This window comes from Belonocnema kinseyi, chromosome 3 (genome assembly GCF_010883055.1).
Source record: "Belonocnema kinseyi isolate 2016_QV_RU_SX_M_011 chromosome 3, B_treatae_v1, whole genome shotgun sequence".
NCBI lineage: Eukaryota > Metazoa > Arthropoda > Insecta > Hymenoptera > Cynipidae > Belonocnema > Belonocnema kinseyi.
In genome coordinates this window covers 53695665-53703623 of record NC_046659.1, presented here as the reverse complement: position 1 = coordinate 53703623, position 7959 = coordinate 53695665, and the positions used below count along the sequence as shown (strand labels likewise).

The following is a 7959-nucleotide window of genomic DNA, read 5'->3' as shown; positions in this document are numbered from 1 at the left end:
CTAAAAGTTTTAATCTAACATTTCGATTTTAAATACAGGTACTAGAGTCTAGAGCGTGCGATGACGTTAGCGATTTTAAATAGGTATGCCTTTTTTCAGTGACCTCATTTAATTTATTTGGCGTATAAGTTCCGTCATTCAGAATCGATGATAAAGCCTGGCTTGTATTCACGCTTTCATTACTTCATACCGTGCCTTTATCGCAATACTGCTTAGACCATTTTACATTCTCATTTATTTGTATATAGATTTGATTAAAGTGGAACTAGAGGAATTATATTTTTCTCTCACTTAAGCCTCTTGTGATAATATATGGAGCAAGAGACATGAAAGAAAGAGATTGAAATGTGGTATAATGAAAACTGCATGGCTTTCAATTTTTGAGGAGATTCCTTAGAATTTTGCATTCCAAAATTGTTGAAACTTCAGGAGGACATCCTCATTTCCTATGTTTTTTAAGTTTCCGGTTTAAAAAAAAAAATCTATTTTTGCAATTAATTGAAGTGTATAGAGGAAACATTGAAAGTAGAAATGTTATCTTTGCCTTTTGAGGCGTCGTTAAAACTTTCTTCTGAATCAGTATCTTGAATCAATCAATGCATTCATTGATGCACTGGTACCTTGTGAATGAACCTTATTACAACATGTACGCAAGCATACATACATGTAAATATGGTCTAAGGAGTATTCGGTTTATCCTAAGTGCATTCAACTGTTACTGACTAAGCAGACGGCCTTCGTAACTCTTCTGGGTGTGCCATTAATTTTACAAAGCATTTCTAAGGTCACTTATTGAAATCTAAAAAGCAGAAGAGATAGAACTTTCCTTCTTTCTGGTTAACAATCAAACTTGATTTGCAAACTCGAACGTGATAGAACTTGGAATTTTGTATTTCCTCTCGGCCTTTGTCGTCAACTTTTATCGCTTATTATCTCACGGGTTGTTAACCAGGAACGCAGAAATGACCCCACAAAAATATATATGTACCCATACACTTACAGTAGCCGATAAAAATATGAGCAATCGTAATTTGCTGAGCGGGCTACGCAAAGGTTTTAAAAATTAGGTTAATCATACCTGATATTGTTTAATGCAGGATGCTGAGTTCAACTCGTTGCGATAACCTGGAAAGATAACAAAATTACGAGTATCTATTTATAACGCAATAATAATTTCTGCAAATATTTGAATTCGTCGAATCTTTAAACTTCTCTTAATTCGTGGAATTTCTTGAATTATTTGAAACCTTTGAATTCCTTGAATTATCGAATCTTTTAAGAGATTATATAATTCAATAATAAGAGATTACATATAATTTATTATAATTATTGCTATTATATGCTAATTCAAGGAATTAAACGATTTCAAATCATTCAACGAATTAAGGGAATTTAAATAAATTGAAGGATTCGAGAAATTATACGAATTTTAGAGAATTTGAAAGGACTGCAAGATTCAAGGAAGTAAAATAATTGCAGAAATGATTATATAACTATCATTCCTTGAATATTTGATTTCTTTTAAAATTCTGAAATTTTTTGACTTACTTGACTTTTTGCATTCTATGTATTCCTTCAAATATTTGTCTTTTTTACATTCTTTACAGTCTCTCTATTTTTTTTGCATTTTCTGTCATGCTGCGAATTCCGTGAATCTTTCAGGCCTTCCAAATTCTCTGCGATTCCTTGAATCTCTCAACTTTTAATTTGTGGATCATTCAAAGAATTCCTTGAATCTTTGAAATTCTTTACATTTGGTAATTCTTTGACTTCCTGGAATACATTTTTTGATTTCAGTTAAATAATAATTAAGCAAAACATCGAGTTCTCCTGAATTCCATTGCATTATTCTGAATTTCATTGAATTTTGTTTTATTCTTTGAATTAATTGTTATTACTTTGAATTCCTTGAATTGCCTTGGTCGAATCGGTGAAGACGAACAATAAAGGTTTGATTTAACTTTGCCCTTTTCTCTCTGCAAACTACAATTGCTGATTTAATACTGTTTTGTTTGTCAGCCGTTTTATACATTTTCCAGTTTCCAGGATTTCACAATGGTTTTTATTTTCAATATGAAGAAATTTTAAACAATGAAAGTAAGACATTTCGAAGAATTAGAAATTCTTGTGAAATCTAGATGGATAGATACAAATATCGCATAGTATTCACCGCACTATAAGGCTAAATATAAATAATAATTATTATTATAATTTATTTTTGTATGCTTGAGATAATCGAATCAGTGTTTGATGTTATCGCTTAGTGCCATGTTGTTGATTTCGGTTTCAGAAATCCCATCCTGGCACCTAAAACTGTCTCCTTAATGAGAACTTCCCTGATTTTCTCCATGGGAAATCATGTTAGACTTCCGATTTAAAGGCAAATTGAAAAAAGAAAATTCTCTTTTTTGAGAATTGTTTTCAAATCAAATTTGAATTAAAAAACACAAAATAAAACGCACGTTACCTAAGATAGATAATGTAATGTGTGAGAGTGTGTGATGGAATTTGTGAGTGTCTAAACGTGTGTGAGGCTGTGCGAGAAAAAAGTATGACCAAGGTTTTTTGCCTTGCTAAAATTATTATAGATATGTTATTTTATTGGTAAGAATCGTGACACAAATGAACGAGAACCAGCGAATCTGCTTCGGATAAATTTGCAACTCTTTTTAGCCATTTTCTCGTGCAAATAGAACAGTCTCTTGTAAATATAAGACAGTCCATGAGTAAATTGGAAAAACCGAGTCAAATTGATTCTTCGAGTTCAGTAGTTCCCAGGTGTTTTTTCGGTAATTCGAATTACGGTTTCGCAATTTTTATTTAGTTTCGAATAGAGTAAACAAAAAAGGCATTGTACAAGTGTTTAGTTTAGATGAGGCAGCTTTAAGTTCTGCAGCTTAAGAGTTTCTTACATTATTTTACGCTACATGTAAATTGTTTACGTTAGCTTAGGAAGTCTTCTCGTGGTACATTTCGACATCGATCGACGATTCTTTGAGTAACATCGATGTACCAGCTAAGTACTTACCGATCTACTTACTCAAGACTTTGCATCGCCAAGTGTATTCAATTACGATAAAAGCTCGAAAAAAATTGAATAAAACTTCCATTTATCTAACTGATTTTTGTCCAAATTATTCTTCATATCAGATGAAAAGGCTTGAAATAAATTTTATTGTAAAGAAACTGCAATTATTAATTGAAAATACTTTTCTTTTTTAAGAATAGTAATTTTCAAAAGTCGATCGTGCAATCTTTTAGGTAATTTATTCTGATTTGCAATATATTTATAATTTTTGTATGTCCGTTTCCATGAGAATGAATTTCAGTTGTTTGAATCCCGCTTTTTGATGAATTTCTATTCGTGATCGGTATTGAAATATGATTTTGTCAATTACATGAAGGATGATATATAAGGAAGCTATATTTTTTAAATGACAGAATGTATATTTATGGAAATATCGTGGATATCTACGATATGTCAGCTTACCGTTGCCTTAATGTTTACAAACTTGTATAACAGTTTCATTGTAATAAAATAGAAAATACACTATTATTCATAGAGAATGACATTTTTGTATACCCACCTCCTTATTTTTATTAGATTTTTTGGCATTTCTTTAGGAAACCATATGAATCGAAGGCAAAGACTGCGGAAGAAGAACTATCTAGTAAACAACCATAAAATAAAATTTATTCAAATAACCTCAATTCACCATGATCAATAACTTTCCATAAATTTTTGACGAGTCTTAAACTATATATTAATTTGTGTCACCTTAGTCAAATATCCAATTTCAAATTTAACAACTAGTTGGTTCTTAACTATAACTAAAGCTATCTTATGAATCTAAGAAATTTTAATATAAAAGTATAAGTAATAATAATAAAACATAAGCATTGAGTCCCAAAAGAGAATTTTTTTGCTTGCATGTTTTGTCGTTGAATTAGACTTCAACGTCTATTTCCAAATGCATCCTGATGTCCATAACGATAAAAGTAACGACGATAATTATAGGTAATCGAAAACGAGATTTCCATCCAAGTTTTAGCATGAAAAGTAAGGCCCGGTGAAGCATACCTCCGCTTCCTAGAAAAATTTCTCCTCCCATCCTTTGCATAGTCCAGCAAAAACTCATTCGATCTGTTAATAAATAGAAAAGATTAAACAACGATTCACATTGTTGATTTAAAAATTTTAAATACCTATAAAAAATTATGCTGAATTGTAATTTTGAATGATATTTTCATACTCCTATTTTCTCAATGCAATAAAATAAAAAAAATTCTCTTTCAGATCAGACGATCAATAAATTCGGCGATAAATAATTTCAATGTTACGGTTTTATTGAAGTAAAAATAACTCCGAATGTTTCTTTAGGCTCATTTTTCAGCTGAACCTCGACCGCATTTCTTTTAATTAACTTAATTCTTTAAATCAATTTCCTTCGGACAAAAGTCATCAGGCGAATTTGCCGAAAACCTTGAATTTGTCAGATTCTAAGAAATTAATTCCTCGATTATACATTCATTTTATGAAAACAAATGCAAAATTTGCATAAAAATGAGTCCAAGCACGTATGAAAAAGGAAAATACTTTTTGTTTGATTATATGCAAAAATATGTATGAGACTAATGTAAAAAAAACGAATAATAAATGTCCTCATAACTTTGTAAAGCACTACTAATTTAATTTACTTGAAAATAAAGTAAATTATTTGAACCTGGGAAAGTTAGTTATAATACATAGTTTGTAATTTTTTCCTAAAGCCTACATGTACTTAGTTTATCTGATAATGTAAAATTTCGTTTTTAAAATAACAACGAAATCGGAAGAGATTTCAACTTAATTTGGAAAACTTCCATTTCTACAAACATAAAAAGAAAACAAAATTGGAATTCTTTTTTAATTATATACATACATATATATATATATACATAATTAAAAATTTGTCATAAGGACAACCGCAGGATTTCGCCGGGAGCGGCTGCTAATCTGGAAAATTGCACCCGCTCCCAGCGAAATCGCGGTAAAAATTTCAGCCACAACCACGTCTCACGACCGTGAGATAAGTGGTTACATGTTTTGCTGGAATATATATATATATATATAGTCCTTATTACCGCATTTACTTAATTTATTGACAAATCAAAACAGCAACAATTTCCCTGTATATAGTATATATAACTGTACTTTTACGAGTTTTTTCTGATATATAGCATAGTAATTATGTACGAAGTCAATGGAATAATGGGAATTTCAATTAGCTTTAAAATAGCATACGAAGCACTTCCTTTTCCAAAAGTAACATATTTCCTACAAATTAAATAAACTACGTAATAAATTTACAATAATATGACAGAATATGGTAAAACACCCTATTATTTTAAAATTGTATTTTTCTACGCCCCGTCGCCTAAATATAAACATAACCTCAAAAAGATACTAAATAATGAAACCATATTTCTTAAAAATAATTAACGTTAATACATAGAAAACATACCTAATACTTCTTTAGCTTTCGGTCCTACTGATAACGTTTTAATGAAAATAATTGTCACATTTCTATTTATTTTGTTGCCGTTTGTGGCGTGTTACGTTCACGAACTGTCAAGCTGTCAAACGAAATATAAACATGGCCGACTCACAAACTTCAGCGACCTCCCTAGTGATTTAGTGGAACTAAAGGTTTAAACATGAATTTGAAAACTTGTCCCAAAATAATAATTGTGCCGCCGTAAAAAACAAGAAAACCTGTAATCGCCTCTGCCTGTAACGAAAATTTAGATTTGTCACCTGGTTCACAACTGTTTTTCAATAAAATATATTAGAAACAATTGCAAATCAGGTGCCAAATCTCAAATCAGTCACGGACTTGAAGGAATCGAATTAAAATTGTACTGTTGCTTGAAACAAACACATTCTACTGGTGGCAAACTAATTTTCCAACAATTTCCTGTACAATTATCAATGCAAAACTCAGATGGAAAACATTCGTAAGAGAAACTACAACGTTCTATCAAATCCTCGTTTTTAAAACGAATTTCTACACACAATTATCAATAGCTACATTTTTCTTCGAAAAAATAGAAAAATCTACCACCTCACAATAAAGGCTTACTTTTTATAATTTTTCATGGTTTTTATAGAAAATTATTAACTTCTGCAAAAAATAAAAGAGAAATGTACAACCACATCACCCCGCAATAAAGGTTCAGTTAACCATAAGTGCAAAGTACAAAGTTATCAATTTCTGTTGAAAATAGCGAATATTTATTTTACGAGAGGCAAAAGCTTACACCTAGCATTTGAGAATATACGTCTGAAAAAAACGTTTCAACACGAATGCAGTTTAAGCGCGAAATTACCACGATAATTGAGTGGCACAATAGGCTTTATAGCTTGAGCGCCAGGGGAGCTCCACAGGGGCTTCCCTCCCGTCAGTCTTAGAAAAAATACTACCACAATAATTTATAATGACTAATCAAAACGTGAAGTAACAAAGTCCTTTTGTAAAAACCCGAAGATTTTATAATTCCATTTTATTTCGCGTTTTAACTGAAAATATCAGTCCAAACTAGATTCACCCAATTGTGCTTTTGAAAGAAATACCCGGTAATAAGCGTTAAATAGAGAAAAATTAATATTTTCAGATTTCAGCGTAGAAGTTAAAATTATTCTATTATTTTGAATGTGCGATTTTTCCATCTGCCTAAAATGTCATTATAAGAATAGGATATCTCAGAAACTAATTTATTTCTATAAATATAATTTTCAATATAATTAATTCTTTGGAATTGTACCGATAGATACACCTCACAGAGATGTCTTCTATTCCTTCTACGTGGAATATAAGTTTTGAAAATTTCATCTTAATTCATTCAAGTCCGCCTTTCAAGAGTTAAAATTATTTTAATTGACACATTTAAATAGAATTCTTAAATGCATTTTTAAGACGTTTAAATATATTATTAAAAGATAAATGATTATAAATTAAAATATATTTCGAATTTATAAGTTATAAAAAGATTTAATAATTGAAAATAGGTTAAATAAATTCTTTCGTTAAATTTTACTAAGTCGATTGAGAGGAATAGGATTTGCACTTTTTCTTATCCCGTTGGGGAATTTTGAGACGGAGGAAAAATCGTGTATTCATAGGAATACAAATTCTTAATTTTTCTGAATTCAACGCATATTACTGGGTACTTCTACATGTAGTATTCAATATGGTTCGAGATGTGAAGGAAACAAAAGTACAGAAATTGTCAACATGAGAAATAGTAGGGGGGGGGAGGTATATAATGCAGACGGAATACTAGAGGCTTTCAGAGACTATTTTAGGAGACAATTCGGAGATGAAGCTATAGGTCACCACAACTGCGATGTTGAACACGATGCGATGGAAAACTCAATTGAAAAAGTCTGTGTCACTGAGGTTAGGGATATAATTAAGAACTTGAAAAACGGTAAGGCTGCCAGGAAGGTCATGTACGGATCAAATAATTAGCTTAAGAGAAATAACAGAAAAAAGTTTGAGAGTAGGAAAAAAAGTTTTCTGTGCATTTGTTGACCTAGAAAAAGCTTTTGACAAGGTCGATAGAAGTGAACTTTGGGAAGTCCTGAAAGAGTATGGAGTCAATGGATGGCTCCTACAAGCTATAAAAACAATATATACAGGTAGCAAAGCGTGTGTAAGAGTGAATGGGAAACTGAGTGACTGTTTTGATATTATTCAAGGAGTCAGACAAGAATGCGTTATGTCTGCAAGGTTATTTATATTATTTATGGACAAGTGTTTAAGAATGGCTCTCTTCGACGAAGAGGGTGTGGATCTCGAAACAGTAAGGGTACATGGGTTAGCATTCGCAAATGATAAGGTTGTTATGGCAGAGTCTATCGAAGACCTACAAAGAATGTTGAATAAACTAGATGCAAGCATGAAGAGCATGGGCCTC

The 7959-nt window shown here is 31.1% G+C and overlaps 1 protein-coding gene across 1 annotated transcript in view; it reads right to left on the bottom strand.

Annotated features, from left to right (window-relative positions):
* Nucleotides 1-4026: 4026 nt before the first annotated feature.
* Nucleotides 4027-7959, bottom strand: part of LOC117168836 (40S ribosomal protein S11-like) — a 9471-nt gene continuing 5538 nt past the window's right edge. The window contains exon 5 of the mRNA XM_033354688.1: nucleotides 4027-4144. The gene's annotated coding sequence lies outside the window, so the exon portion shown is untranslated. The remainder of the gene's footprint in view (nucleotides 4145-7959) is intronic.